Below are 16,674 nucleotides of genomic sequence, written 5' to 3'. Positions count from 1 at the left end.
ATTAAAAATATTAATTGGTTTGAATGATATGGTCAGAGCCATAGCTAGCAGAAAGCTGATGTAGCCTTGGCCATAGGTGTCATCCTGTAGAGGGCACTGTTGCTCCCTCACAATGTGGCCAAGCTGCCTTCCCTTCCCAATGCAGCCTTTGGGAGGAAAAAAGTCTACTACTCATGATGTTCTCATCCTTTCAGGGCTTTCCTTGGAGGGGGAGGTGGACAAGCATGGAAGAGTCACCTAAATTATAGCTACAAAATGCAAGGTTCCACATTAGGAGCAACCACTCAAGAAAAGAATATAGGTGTCATCGTTGAAAATACGTTGAAATCTTCTGCTCAGTGTGCAGCAGCAAAAAAAAAAAAGCAAACAGAATGCTAGGGATTATTAGGAAAGGAATGGAGAATAAACTTGAGAATATCATAATGCCGTTTTATCACTCCATGGGGCGACCTCATCTTGAATATTGTATTCATTTCTGGTCACCACATTCTCATGAAAGATATAGCAGAATTAGAAAAGGTACAGAGAAGGGTGACCAAGATGATAAAGGAGATGGAACAATTCCCCTATGAAGAAAGGCTAAAGAGGATCGGACTCTTCAGTTTGGAGAAAAGATGGCTGAGGGGAGATATGATAGAAGTCTATAAAATAATGAGTGGGATGGAATGAGTAAACATTAGGGGTGTGCATTCGTTTTGAACTTAAATGGAAAACGCAACTTAATTTTTTTTTTTAACTTAAAAAAAAGATGAGGCTTAAACGATCGGATTTCCAACTTATTCAACATAGCTATGTTGAATACGTTGGAAATCGCGATTGTTGATCTAAATAAAAATTTAAACCCCTCACCCTCCTTAATCCCCCCCCCAAGACTTACCAAAGCTGGCCAAAAGTTCCGTGAGGGTCCGGGAGCGGACGCGTGGGGAATCACGTGACGTCCGCGTCACGTCAGAGTGACGCGGCGTCACATGATTTCCCTCGGGTTCGCTCCCGGAAACCTCGTTGGGCCCAAAAGGCACTTTTGGCCAGCTTGGGGGGGTCAGGAGCCCCCCCCCCCAAGCTGGCCAAAAGTTCCTTTTGGGCCCAATGAGGGGTCCGGGAGCGAACCCGAGAGGAATCACGTGACGCCGCGTCACTCTGACGTGGCACCGACGTCACGTGATTCCCCTCCTGACCCCCCCACGTCACGTGATTCCCCTCCTGACCCCCCCAAGCTGGCCAAAAATGCCTTTTGAGCCCAACGAGGGGTCCGGGAGCGAACCCGAGGGGAATCACGTGACGCCGCGTCACTCCGACGTGACACCGACGTCACGTGCTCCTTGCAAAGGAGTTCAGGAATGGCGTCCTGACCCCGCTGGACCACCAGGGAGTTGTGGTAAGTCTTGGGGGGGGGGGGGATTAAGGCGGGTGAGGGGTTTAAATTTTTATTTGCACATATGGACATAGACTCAACTTATGGAATTCTCCATATGTCCATATTGACCGCAAATGGGACCCCCTTTCGACTTATGGACTTATGAATTTAAACTTTTGGTCTGCACATCTCTAGTAAACATTAATCAGTTTACTAATTTGAAAAGTAGAAAGAGAAAGGGACACACATAGTGGTCATTTTTTTTTTTTTAATCTAATATTAGGGATGTGAATCGTGTCCTCGATCGTCTTAACGATCGATTTCGGCTGGGAGGGGGAGGGAATCGTATTGTTGCCGTTTGGGGGGGTAAAATATCGTGAAAAATCGTGAAAAATCGAAAAATCAAAAAATCGCAAAACCGGCACATTAAAACCCCCTAAAACCCACCCCCGACCCTTTAAATTAAATCCCCCACCCTCCCGAACCCCCCCAAATGACTTAAATAACCTGCGGGTCCAGCGGCGGTCCGGAACGGCAGCGGTCCGGAACGGGCTCCTGCTCCTCAATCTTGTTGTCTTCAGCCGGCGCCATTTTCCAAAATGGCGGCAAAAAATGGCGGCGGCCATAGACGAACACGATTGGACGGCAGGAGGTCCTTCCGGACCCCCGCTGGACTTTTGGCAAGTCTCGTGGGGGTCAGGAGGCCCCCCACAAGCTGGCCAAAAGTTCCTGGAGGTCCAGCGGGGGTCAGGGAGCGATTTCCCGCCGCGAATCGTTTTCGTACGGAAAATGGCGCTGGCAGGAGATCGACTGCAGGAGGTCGTTCAGCGAGGGTTCCGGCGCCTCGCTGAACGACCTCCTGCAGTCGATCTCCTGCCGGCGCCATTTTCCGTACGAAAACGATTCGTGGCGGGAAATCGCTCCCTGACCCCCGCTGGACCTCCAGGAACTTTTGGCCAGCTTGTGGGGGGCCTCCTGACCCCCAGGAGACTTGCCAAAAGTCCAGCGGGGGTCCGGAAGGACCTCCTGCCGTCCAATCGTGTTCGTCTATGGCCACCGCCATTTTTCGCCGCCATTTTGGAAAATGGCGCCGGCTGAAGACAACAAGATTGAGGAGCAGGAGCCCGTTCCGGACCGCTGCCGTTCCGGACCGCTGCTGGACCCGCAGGTTATTTAACTCATTTGGGGGGGGTTCGGGAGGGTGGGGGATTTAATTTAAAGGGTCGGGGGTGGGTTTTAGGGGGTTTTAGTGTGCCGGCTCACGATTCTAACGATTTATAACGATAAATCGTTAGAATCTCTATTGTATTGTGTTCCATAACGGTTTAAGACAATATTAAAATTATCGGACGATAATTTTAATCGTCCTAAAACGATTCACATCCCTATCTAATATCTCACTGATAATTGTAGATAGAATTGGAATTGCAAGAGAGACCTATATATAAGTTAAACTTTGACACATGTAGCAAAAGGACAAGTCAAACAAACTCACCATATAATTATATATTAGAATACACATTGTTACCAAATCACTTTTTGGCACTTCTAGAATGTTTTTTTTTTTTAATCTATATACTTTATGTTACTATATGTGCCTTTGTGTAAACCATTGTGATGGTAAATAACTTAAGGACGGTAAATAAAAGATTTTAAATAAATAAAACATAAAATAAAAGGACTGTCCGTGCTGTTAGCGTTTGAACAGGCATGGTTGCCCCCTCTTCATTTGGTGATCTTACCTGGAATAAAACTTTTGAAGACATTTCACCCAGCCCAGATAATTTACAGTACATTCCAAGTGCTGATCACAATGGATTCTATCCTTCCTCCCCAATCATCCCATTGGTTGGTATCCAATTTAACTTCCTTATGGTTCAATCCTGCAATTCATACCAGACACCATCTTCTAAATTGGAAAATCAGGCAAGAATGCAAAATTTGGTTAATTTCTCAAGTTATCAATCAGGGGACTATACTTCCCTTTGAAGACGTTATGCACCAATACTCCCTACCTCATTCCCAAAACCTCTGGTGGTTTCAGCTATACAATGTCTTACGTACTAGAGGTTTTTCAGTTTCTGATTTTCCTAATGAATCAGGTGTTATCTCCTATTACAAGTAATTGTTAAGCAAGGTCATTTGGCTTCTACAATTTATAAATAGTTGAAACAATCCAAATCCAATGCTGTGGGTTTAGAGAAATGTCGGGGATATGATCTACAAATAGCGCCCTTAAATACTATATGGAACAGATATTGGTTGTCCATGGTTAGAATTTCTTTGTCATCAGCTGTTATGAAATCAATGTATTTTATTTTAAACTGAGCCTTATGGACACCATTGAATTCATATAAAGCTGGTCTTTCAGAGTTGCACACATGCTAGACATATCAAAGTGATAAAGCAACACTTCCTCATATGCTTTATGATTGTCCACCAGTTTAAGAATTTTGGGAGGAAATATGGGGGAGGATTTTAGAATCCTTACCTATCCAGGCCTCTATTTTTTACCAAATGGTGATTCTCAAATCTTTAGAACCTGGTCTAACCCTACAGCTCTTTCAACTGAAGCTTCTTGTTTTTTTAATTACTGTAGCTTTTTGTCATATTTTAGCCAAGTGGAAAAATACCACTTTGTTAAATGTTCACTTTTCGTGAAACATGGTATGTTTGCTTTATAAATATGAAAAAACTGCAACTGGCAAGTACAATAGGATTGCCTCATGGTTACGCATATGGGATCCAATAGACTGAGGGGCAGATTTTTAAAAAATACGCGAGCGCGTACTTTTGTTCGCGCACCAGGCGCGAACAAAAGTACGCTGGATTTTATAAGATACGTGCGTAGCCGCGCGTATCTTATAAAATCCAGGGTCGGCGGGCGCAAGGGGGTGCACATTTGTGCAACCTGCGAGCGCCGAGCCCAGCGCAAGCTGCATGTTCCCTCCGAGGCCGCTCCGATTTCGGAGCGGCCTCAGAGGGAACTTTTCTTCTCCCTCCCCCCACCTTCCCCTCCCTTCCCCTACCTAACCCACCCCCCGGCCCTATCTAAACCCCCCCTTAACTTTGCGCGCGTCTCTGGCAGCCCCGCTCCGTCCTCCGGTCCCGGGGGCTGGTCCGGAGGCCTTGACCACGCCCCCGGGCCTGCCCCCGAAACGCCGGGGCACGCCCCTGAAACGCCACATTGTTTCGGGAACGCCCCCGGACACGCCCCCTCCCTCCCCTTTTCGAAAGCCCCGGGACTTACGCGCGTCCCGGGGCTTTACGTGCGCCTGGCGGCCTATGCAAAATAGGCGCGTCGGCGCGCGCGGGCCTTTTAAAATCCGCCCCTTTATGTTTTTGTTTGCTTAACTTTTTTATGCCAGTTGCTGAGGCAAAGCTGAGGTATCATAAAGGCCCTTTCATAGGACTACAGTAATTATATCATCAAGGGGCACCACAACCTGATTCCTGCTGCAAGCCCTTTAAAGGCAAGAAAGGTATACACATGCACACCTAGGAGTATGCACTAGCAGTGATTCTGGTGGCATCTTGCCAGGAGCGGGTTGTGGGAAAATAGTGGCTCGGGGGATTTTTCTCCATACTGGCCCATGGGTAACCAATTACATATACAATATAATTTACATATATAATTTACATATATATGTACACACCCCTATATTTCGGCATGGTCCTCCCATATCAACACATTACTATTTTCCAACACTCAAAGAATAACAACCCCACCTATGAAAAAGAATACCACAAATATTACACCAGAATCTAAAATATCAATACACCTCCTATCAGGAAAACAGAACAGGCCAAGCTACTACACAGATCCCTACAGAGAAACCACATCCTAAAAGAATGCTTCATCTCAGTTTTTGCATGCAGAACACAAACTCTCACCAAATACAGAATACAAAATGAAGCAGCACAAATGACAAAAACTGAAATGGAAACTCCAAGAAGCCAGACTCCATGTATTAACAATAGAAAAATAGAACTGATAAATAGAATTTCTATTAATTAAAATCATATACATTTTTACAATGTCTCAAACACTAATAAAATATTTCAAAACAGCACATATATCAATTAACATTCAATAATTAAAACTAATAAGGATTTTAAAAAGCCCCTGCTGTCCCCTTCTGTGAGAGCTCTTTATTTCCAGTCACCCTGATATTGTCGAGGATTGGGAGGTTATCCTCTCTCTCTCACACACATACTCACATGTCCATTCTCTCTCACACACATACACTGTCATATACATACACATTCATGCTCTTATACCCACCATAACCTCTCGCTCTCACTGACACTGACACACTCTCAGGCTCTAAGACACTTCCCCTCTACACACACCCACCCACACACACAAACTCTTACTCCCTTGGATTTTCTCATACACACTCATACACACTCACACACACACACTGACCCCCAGGCAGGCTCCCATTCATTTTCACACCACTCCCTCCCCATCCCCCAGGCATGCACACATTCATTCTCACACACATAGACCCCCAGGCAGGCACCTATGCATTCACACACATACACCCCCAGGCAGAGTCCCATTCATACACATGCACATACTAAAGGCAGACCCCCCTCTCTTTCTTTTGCCAACAACCTCGGAACCTCTCTCATTCATCTGCTGCCACTGTTACTGCTGCCGAATGGCTATTGGGGAGGCGCCGATTGCTGCTACTGACACTGAAGCCCATTCTGCTGCCTCCTCTGTGCAGGCCCCGTGGGCTTCCACTTTCTCCATGCTGATCTCGTACATTGTGAGATCCACATAGAGAAAGTACTATTCTTGCACATTCCTAAAGATTACATCTGCCAATCACTAAAAAGTATTTTTTTTTTTTTACTTTTGCTGGCTGATCTTAGTTTTCTAATCGGTTGGTCACAGACTTTTTTTTTCCCACCTTCCCTTTCTTATATTTTTTCCAATTCCTTTTATATTGTCTTTTTTTCTATTTCTTTTCTCTCCAACTTCTTCCCTCAAACACACACTCAGGTTCTCATTCTCACATGCTTTCTCACTCTTCTCACACACACACACACACACACAGCCTCTCACTGTCACATGCTGTGACTCATACAATCATTCATACACACAGGTTCTCACTCTCACATGCTGTCTCTCATACAATCATTCATACACACAAGCTCTCACTGTCACATGCTGTCTGACTCTCACACACACAGGCTCTCTCTCACTCCCACAAGCTGTCTTACTCAAGCACAGGCTCTCACTGTCACATGCTCTCTCTCTCATACAATCAGTCATACAGACACACAGGCTCTCACTGGCACGTGCTGTCTCTCTTACACACACAGAGGCTTTCACATGCTGTCTCTGCAAACATTCAGGTCTTCACTCTCACACACAATCTCTCAACTCATCTCATACACACACACATTCTACAGACCCTCAGCCTCTCTCTCACCTCTGGGCCTCCTCTTCGTGGGACACCGCAGGATGGGCTCTGCAGCGGCCCTGATCTTCTTGGGCCGCGGCGGCCCTGCTACCGGGCCTCTTCCTCTTCTCGGGCCGCGGCAGCCCTGCTACCGGGCCTCTTCTTCTCGGGCCGCCGCGAATCATCGCAGCGGCCCGTAAGCGCTGCTCCTCTTCTGCACATGCTGATGCTCCTCCTCCTTCCTGCCCACGTGGCTCCGGCAATGTTTACTTCCGGGGCCGCACAGGCAGGAAGGAGGAGGAGCATCAGCGCGTTTAAACGCAATCTTTTTCTTCGGGCCGGGGTGACGTGAGCCTCACCACGGCCCTGCCGATCTGCTTGTCGCAGCGCTGCATGAGCCTCCCTGCGTCTGGGGGCATTGGCTCCCCTCGGGATACCACTGCTTGCGGCGCCCCCTAATACTTTGGTTGGAAACTTATAATACAAAAAAAAAAAAAAAATCACGTGACAGAAGTGACTGGCCCACCGGGGGAAGCCCGAGCCCCCGATAGGTCAAGCCGCCCCTGCATCTTGCCATGCTCAGGAAGCTTGGTAGTTTTCACCTCAGAGTAGTGTTGTGGCTCATAGGGCCTACTCACGAGCATGAAACAGAACAGCATTTTTTTATGTGCAGGCTCTTCTTGCAACAGAAAATGCATTCACATATATTTGACTCATAGTAACAGACGCCAAATATAAAAGCTTCAACCCTGTCTACTGTCCATTCATGTACTTTGAAATTTGTATTCATAATTCAATAATCTAAAAAATGTCTATCTAAACTGGACAGTATGTCTCACATTTACCTACCTCATGTTTTGATCTGAAAAGGATGAATAGCATTTAAGCAGCAAATCTTAATTTAAACAGGTCCCCCCATGGCAGAAACTCTCTCCTGTTGTCATGGCTGAGGCTGGTGGGCTATTTAAGGGGGTCATTTATCAAAGTGTTTCGCATGCGAAAAATGCCTTTAACGCATGCAAAAATGCCATAATGCATGGAGCGATACGAATTAGGAAAAGGGGAGGAGTTGTGGCCAAGTGGGCTGGCTTTCTAATTTGCGAAGCCATATTGCACAGCTTTAATGCAGATTTTAACTACACCTTTTTCATTTGATTTAAGCCATGCAAATATGGCTTTATTGCACTTTGTGATGTTTTTGAAAATAGCATTTTAAGCTGCTGGAGAGCCAGCCTACTTGAGAGAGAGAGAGAGAGAAAACCTAGCTATATGGATTTCATACAAGATAGGTATTTATACCTCTGTCAGGCCGATACAGTAATGTTCGCGGGAGAGCCTGTGCGGCCCCGGAAGCCTCTTTTTTGACAGGAGCAGCAGCTGTCAGCGAGTTTGACAGCCGACGCTCAATTTTGCCGGCGTCGGTTCTCAAATCCGCTGAGAGCCACGGGTTCAGAAACCGGACGCCGGCAAAATTGAGTGTCCAGTTTTCAACCCGTGAGCCGCGGGCCAATTTTAATTTTTTTTTTAAATTTTTAATTAATTTTTAACTTTTGAAACCTCCGACTTAATATCATCATAATATTAAGTCGGAGGGTGTACAGAAAAGCAGTTACTGAATCGCACGGGAATAACTAATAGGGGCATCAACATGCATTTGCATGTTGCGGGCTCTATTAGTTTTGGGGCGGTTGGATGCACGTTTTGGACACGCGATTACCCCTTACTGAATAAGGGGTAAAGCTAGCGCATCAAAAACGCGCGTCCAAAAGCGGGTTAACACTGCGCTCCACCGGGGCGCACTGTACTGTATCGTCCTGTATATGAGGCTCACCTAGTGACTCGTGGTGAGGTTTAGGTAGGAGTGTAGGGGTTAGGGGCCACTTTGACATTCAAAGTGAGACGTACAAACAGAACAATGCTTTCTTGTGACGATTTGAAGACCTTCAGAGTTAGGAAACTCAACCAAAGATGAGATTTGTGCAATATTGTCTCAACCTAGCTTGATGTTACCTAGGTAGAGAGTCCATCAAGCTAGGTTGAGAGAACATTGCACAAATCTCAACTTTGGTTGAGTTTCCTCACTCTGAAGGTCAGCAAATCTTCAGAAGAGAGCACTGTTCTGTTTGTACGTCTCACTTTGAATGTCAAAGTGGCCCCTAACCCCTACACTCCTACCTAAACCTCACCTCAAGTAACTAGGTGGGCCTCATATAGAGGTATAAATACCTACCTAGTATGAGGTCCTTATAGCTAGGTTCTCTCTCTCTCTCCTCCTCTCCTCTCTCTCTCTCTCTCTCTCTCTCTCTCTCTCTCTCTCTCTCTCTCTCTCTCTCCCTTCCCAGTGGTTGTACGAAGAAATACAACAATTCTTGCATTTATCGCAAAGTGTGAAAAATTATTGCAGTTTCTGCTATTACCTATGTGAAGTGCTAAGATAGGGCACTTTATGATAAACAGCCTATTACCATAAAACACACACCTTTTCCTATTGCATGCAATATTTAGTGCATTTTGATAAATCCAGGCCTAAGATTGGGGAATTGCAAGGCCTCTAGATGGAACCACACAGGCTGTACTGTTTGATGCCCCCTTCCAACTGGGTCTCCTACATAGGAATGGGGTCCAGACCTCATCCAGCAAAATCTCCCAGGGGCTGGGAGGGAAAGTAGGGAGAAGTTTAGGATAATTGTCCTGAGGGAGGATGTTACCTGGAATTCCTTGGAAATAAACAATTCCTAATGAATAAGTTTAACAAGTTTATCTTTACCAAAAAGAATAGAATTAGAAATAATCTTGTAGTAAACAATACAAGTAATCAAGTTCTTTAGCATGTACCTTTGGAATAATACTTGAAAAAAATTGTGTTAACCGTAGACAATTAAACAGCAATTAGTAATTGTAAATACTTTCCAAAGGTTATTTTATGGTAGCAGTGAAAAAACAATATTAGCAATTGTATTCTTTTGTTTTCAGGAACCTTCTGCTCAGTGGCGTAGCCAGAATTGATTTTTTGGGTGGGCACAAGGTTAACATGGGTGGGCTATAGGCATGCAGGTCTACTAGTTGTTTTTTTACTGATAAATAATGCCATATACTGTACCCTAGAATGGCTTCCTAAGTAATTTGCAACAGCCATTATGCATCATGTATGAAACTTTAAAATAATTTACTTCAATTATTTCTAGCACTTACCAGCATTAAAAATTCCTTATTAATCAGAATTTATTTTATATTTATTGCACTTTATAAATGCACAAGTATAGAAAACAATCAGATCCAATCATGTAATAAAACAAAAATTAATGTATTCTTTCATGAACCATCTTTGCAGAAAAACAGAAATCTTCATAAATACAATACAATATAATTAATCATCAGAACAGGTGCAGCACAGAGCTAGGGCAATTCACATTACAACTAACATGAAAATAAATTTCAAATTCTGGTGTCACCTCAGTAAAAAAATAACCCTCCCCTGCTATTTTGTGAAGTAACACAAACTCTTGCAAAGAAAGAGGCATCTAGAAACCTTGCCATACAGTCACAGCACGGACTCTCAGGATTCAAATAACAGCAACCTTATGAAAAAGCAGCAATGCAAATACTACACCAGGCCCTAGAACATTAATGCATCACCTATGGGAATAACAGAACAAGCTGGACTACTACTACAGAGAAACTACACACTAGCAGAAATACTGCATTTCTGTCACACACAGGCAAAACTGAGACCAAACTTTACCTAATATAGAAATAAGACACTATAAATTAGAAACAGAAACCTGCAGATAAAACCAAAATAGAAAGACTGAGAAACTAAAATTTCTGAACAGTGGAATACTTAAGAAAGAGCAAAATACAAAAATATAAGAAATACACATTCCCAAAGATGACATATTTAAATTGCTTGTAATAATAAGGCTAAAGTACAACAGATTATCAACAAAACAAATCACAGTGAATTACCTTTTTTTGTATCAATAAGTAGACCTCATACATAGGCGTAGATGTGAATGCTATTCAGCATAACGTTTTACATCAGTAGTATAATCATGGGTCAGAAATGAATTGTATATGCTTAGTGAGTCCAAAGTGAAAAGAATTCATAGTTGATGTAGCATGACATTTCTCATTGTATTCATTATTGCAGAATTTCTTAATGCATCATAGTAATGCCAACATTCAATTTCTTAAGATAATGTAGGAATGTGAGGAAACACATTACTTCCATGTTGGTGAAAATGCTACGAAAATCATCTCACATACATTTGGCTCCTTGATGAAGGCAGACGCCGAAACACGGTCCATGTTGAGCTAGTACACCTTGAGCCTTGTAACGTCTTTAACTCTCAGGCATTTCTTCACATGCAAAAAAGCTAAGTAGCTACATTATCTTAAGAAATTGAATGTTGTCAATACTATGATGAGTTAAGAAATTATGTAACAATGAATATAATGGAAAATGTCATGCTACATCAACTTTGAATTCTTTTCACTTTGGACTCACTAAGCATATAAAATTATTTTCCAACCCATGATTATACTACTGGTGTAAAACATTATGCAGAATAGCATTCACGTCTACGCCTAAGTATGAGGTCTACTTAATGATATAAACATAATTCATGGTGATTTGTGGTACTTTAGCCTTCTTATTATTACAATTTTATACATGACTACTACCTGTCCATAAATTTTGAGAGAGCGGTTGTGTTGCTTATATTTAAATTGCTAACATCTCAAAATATTTTTTTTTTTTTTACCTTTGTTGTCTGACCTTTGTATTTTTCTAATCAATTGGTCCTGGTCTCTTTTTCCCATTTTTCCCCTTGTCGCTTACTTCCTAATTCCTTTTCAGTGTCTTTCTTCTATTACTGTCTTCTTCCCTTCCACACACACACACACACACACACACACACACCCACACTCACATACACGCTTTCTCTCACAGATTCCCCCTCACACACTTATGCTCACTCTCATATGCTCTGCCCCCCACACACACAAGCTCACATTCTCTGCAGACACATATACAAGCTCTCACTTTCTCACCCCTCCCCAGGCTTATATTGTTATGCACACACAGACGCACATCCAGACACCTATTCTCACCCACACACATAAACCCAGACTCCCATTCTCACCCACAAAACCATGCTCCCAGTCTCACCCACACACCCATGCTCCGAGTCTCACCCACATATACACACATTTAAGGTCCCATTCACACCCATACATACACACATTTAAGGTCCCATTCTCACCCACACATACACACATTCAAGCACCCATTCTTACCCACATATTCAAGCTTCCATTCTCACCCACCCACACAAACCCATACTCCCATTCTCACCCACACACAAACCCAGGCTCTCATTCTCACCCATATATACACATATTCAGACTCCCATTCTCACCCATACACAAACCCAGACTCCCATTCTCACTCACACATACACATAATCAAGCTCTCATTCTCACCCTCACACAAACCCAGACTCCCATTCTCATCCACACATACACATTCAAGCACGTGCACAGCTTCCGCTTCCTCCCCCCAAAGCAGGAAGATCAACTGGCCTCTCCTGCTGCCACCAGCCTCCTGCTATTTTTGGGGTCGGGCCGTATGGCCTGCAGATCTTCCTGCTTGGGAGGGGGGAGGGGGGAGGGGGGAGGCGGGAGGCGGAGGAAGCGGAAGTTCGGCGGGCCGTATGGCCCGAAGATAGCAGGAGGCTGGTGGCAGCAGGAGAGGCCAGTTGATCTTCCTGCTTTGGGGGGAGGAAGCGGAAGCTGTGCGCGGTGCTTCCGCACCCCCCCAAACAGAAAGCTCAGTTGGCCATACAGCCACAGCAGCATTTCCTCTTGTGTGCAGTAATGGCGCGTGAGGCGTGGGTTCTCTTGTTCGCTGTCGCGGGGATGGGATCCCGCGACAGCCTTGCAGTTCCGGTGCCAGTTGGGTGGGCCTGGGTCTAAGTTGGGTGAGCAGCTGCCCACCCAAGCCCACCCGTGGCTAAATAAAATAATTCGGCAGACCACTTTCATTACTGGCAGACAGGCAGGTTATGAAAACTGACGCCGAATTTACCGGTGTCAGTCTACTGGTGTCAGTCTACCAGTGTCAGTTTACCGGCTTCGGTCTTCATAACCAGCAGCCGCGGCAGGTCGCATTAGCAAGGAGGCGCTAAGGTCGCGCAAGTGACCCTAGCACCTCCTTCCTAGCATGACCTCCTAATTTACATATTGCATGGCACCCCCCTTGTGGGCGCCATGCGTGCGTTAAGAAAGAGGGTGCTGAAAAGTCAGTGCCCGCTTTCCGCGAAGATTATTGCTTTGGCCCCTAAGTCAGATAAGTAATACTTTTATTCTTTTGTGTGTTGGTCTTCACTTTACTCTGTGTTTAACCTTTAGAACTGTACAATAAGAAATTAAGTCTTTGTGGGTACTTTTTCTCTTTTCCAGGCTCTTCTAAAAACCAAAAGTTCCTCTTATGGTAAGTACCTTCTTCTTTTTTTTCTTTTCTTTTTTTCTTTTGTGTTGTCTGTCCCGCTGTGTTACTTTCCTATTCAGCTCAATTTCATTCTGCTAGCTTGCTAGTCTGGTCAGACTTAAGGTGTGATTTTTTTGTCCATGTCTGCACAAACTTATCTGGGATCTAATCTCAGTATTTTTTGATGCAATCTCTGATGAAATGGTGTCTGGCACAGCAACTGTCTCTTCCACGTGATGGGTACTGAGGTCGCTTGCATCCAATCTTCCTCCATTGGTGTCTGCCTCCAGAGGGGTACCTACTACCTAACTATACCAACTCAAAAACAAAGATTACATCCCTGGCACCAAGTTATCTTCTGCAAGCTAAAAGTCTTTATGCTGCGGGTGCCAGCGGCTTGAGAAAACTGTTTTATCTAGTTAAAGATAATAAATGATAATCAGAAAATCCCTGTCTTTAATTTCAATGGAACAACAGTTAGTTTTCCTTCAAAACCAAATCTCACTTCCCTCTAATTAGAACAGTAAAAATAAAATACTGCACAGGAGTCTCTCTGGGGTCTGGAATCGAAACGTCTTTTTTTATTTTCATTATTTCTTTCAAATCTCCCAGAGACACCGGAACTCAGTAACAGCAGTGTTACTGGTTTATGGGTCTATTTTCCTTGGATGCAGGCTGGCTTCACCGGAAAAGCTTTTGGGGCTTGACAGAGCTGATGATCACCTGCAAAAGCCTCCTGCCTTCTGCTCAGTTCTTCACATGGAAAATGTCTTTCTCTCAGAGCAAATCCTTGTTCTATTGATGTCACTATAAAATAATTCCACTTTTAAAAACATTTAATTTTCCTGGAACTGCCCCTCTAAACACTTCTATTTAATTTTCCTTATATTTAAAATAGCTGCACTGTCCCAAAACAAGGTTCTGGGGCTAGTTACATTCTTTTTAGTGCTCCTATACTAGGCAAATTACTGACAAAAGTCACAAGACTAGCCCCTGTGCTTTTGAGCTCTACAGGGTGCCTGCAGGAAAACCTGGGCTGGATTCATGCTTAGACTGGAATCCCAGCACAGGGGCTTTCCCTGGCCATATAAACATACCAAACCAGCATTACACAAGTGATGGGGGCTAGCACTATTCACTCCAACACTCAACCTGGTCCAAACACTTATTTTTAAACAATTTTTCCCAGGGCTACAAGGACTTGCTTACCATCATTCAGCTTTCCCTCATACATCTGAACAGCAGAGTCTATCCCAGCATCCCTTGCTGCTGTCCCTGCTACAATGTACCTCTATTACTCCTGGGGAGGGAGTTGCACAGCCTGTCACTGAGGGACTGTAGGAGCTTGTCACTACTGCAGGAGCTTAGTAAGTGCTCACTGTGAGCTAGGGCTCACTAATGTTGCTATTAAATATGGTAAATACATTATAGAAGTATAATTGTATTTCTTTATTATATTAAAATGTTTAGAAATCTCTAGCTGTAGCAGGCCGAGTTGCTAGAACCTAACCAGCCCCCCTTCTCTCCCCCTCCCCTTCCTGCTGAGAAACACTACCTACACAGATAATACATTGTGCTAAGGCTGGCACATATAGTTACAAACAAGGAAAAGGAATGTGTAAGGATGAATCTCCTCCCACATTCCCCCTTGTAACTGATTTTAACAAAAAGATTCTCATAGCTGAACAAAACTAACAAGAGAAATAAGACCTTCTCATAGCATTAAAACTAACAAAAAAAAAAAAGCCATTTAAGAACAGCATGTAGGCAGATATGAAAAAGACACAGAAACAATAGGTTAACATTGAAAGTTGAAACCTGGCATTAGAATATGTTGGTTAAGCAAAATAAGGAAAATGGAAAGTTTGAGATACATGAGAAAATGCCTGAAGAAGAGATAAGACTGAAATGAGGGCACTGGATAGGCTGAGTATCCTGAGATGGGGAGGAGTAAAAGGATAAGCGAATGTACAATAGTAAGTTGTTTTTGCTTTGTGGGCGTGCCTGCTTATGATACCCATACTTGCAAGTTCATAAAATAAAGAAGAGAAATTGTTTCACCAACTCTTTGTGTTCACTATATAATTTTCTAAGAAGGTGCAGTACCACTTCTTACACCACTGCTGGTTGTCTTTTCCCCCTTGCATTTATTTTAATCTATTTTAGTTTTGTTTTTCTTTGATTTATTTATTTTACTTTTGTGCCTACCCCTGTGGTGCTGATATAACATGTGTGCTTTAAGAGGCCAGGCAATGACATCATCATTGCTGGACTGATACAGTGAAACTAAACCTGCAGCTCCTTTTGATCTCATGTGATCATGGTAGCAGCAACCCTTCTCTCCTGTCTCAAACAGCTAATATACCAGGGGAGGGACAGCAATCAAATTAATGGCATGCTGTCTCTGCCTAGCTCTGCTCCTGCAGCAACCCAGGTCACATTTATTTAAAAAAAATTGTAACTTTTTCACATTAAGGAATTTCCTTTTACAATTCACTAAGGGGCGGATTTTTAAAACGAGCGCGAATAGCCTACTTTTGTTTGCGCTCCAGGCGCAAACAAAAGTACGCTGGATTTAGTAGATACGCGCGGAGCCGCGCGTATCCGCTAAAATCCTGATCGGCGCGCGCAAGGCTATCGATTTCGTATAGCCGGCGCGCGCCGAGCCGCGCAGCCTACCCCCATTCCCTCCCCTCACCTTCCCCTCCCTTCCCCTACCTAACCCCACCCGCCCGGCCCTGTCTAAAACCCCCCCCTTACCTTTGTCGGGGGATTTACGCCTCCCGGAGGGAGGCGTAAATCCCCGCGCGTCAGCGGGCCTGCTGCGCGCCGGGACGCGACCTGGGGGCGGGTCCGGAGGGCGCGGCCACGCCCTCGGGCCGCCCCGGGCCATAGCCACGCCCCCGGGCCCGCCCCCGGAACGCTCCCGACACGCCCTGAAAACGCCGCGCGGTTCGGGCCCGCCCCCCCCCGACACGCCCCCCGACACGCCCCCTCCGAAAACCCTGGGACTTACGCGAGTCCCGGGGCTCTGCGCGCGCCGGTAGGCCTATGTAAAATAGGCCTACCGGCGCGCAGGGCCCTGCTCGCGTAAATCCGCCCGGTTTTGGGCGGATTTACGCGAGCAGGGCTCTGAAAATCCGCCCCTAGAGGAGACGAACCATTTTGGTGCATATATGATATGTAAGTCATTCACCACTTTATAATTATGAAGGTCTTGCAAGCGCGAATCATTGTGCACACATCTTATTTTTTCATGTATCTTATTTTTTCACGTAAATTATTCACATTGTTTCTGACCTGTCACGTTAGATACAGATCACTCTGATCCAGTTTTTGCACCACATTAAGATTGTTGAATAGATATTTTTCATGTGTCCTAACAGGTATCTTGCAATTTGAGCACTCTTTTA

This window comes from Rhinatrema bivittatum, chromosome 5, assembly GCF_901001135.1.
Source record: "Rhinatrema bivittatum chromosome 5, aRhiBiv1.1, whole genome shotgun sequence".
NCBI lineage: Eukaryota > Metazoa > Chordata > Amphibia > Gymnophiona > Rhinatrematidae > Rhinatrema > Rhinatrema bivittatum.
This window is presented reverse-complemented; position numbering follows the sequence as displayed.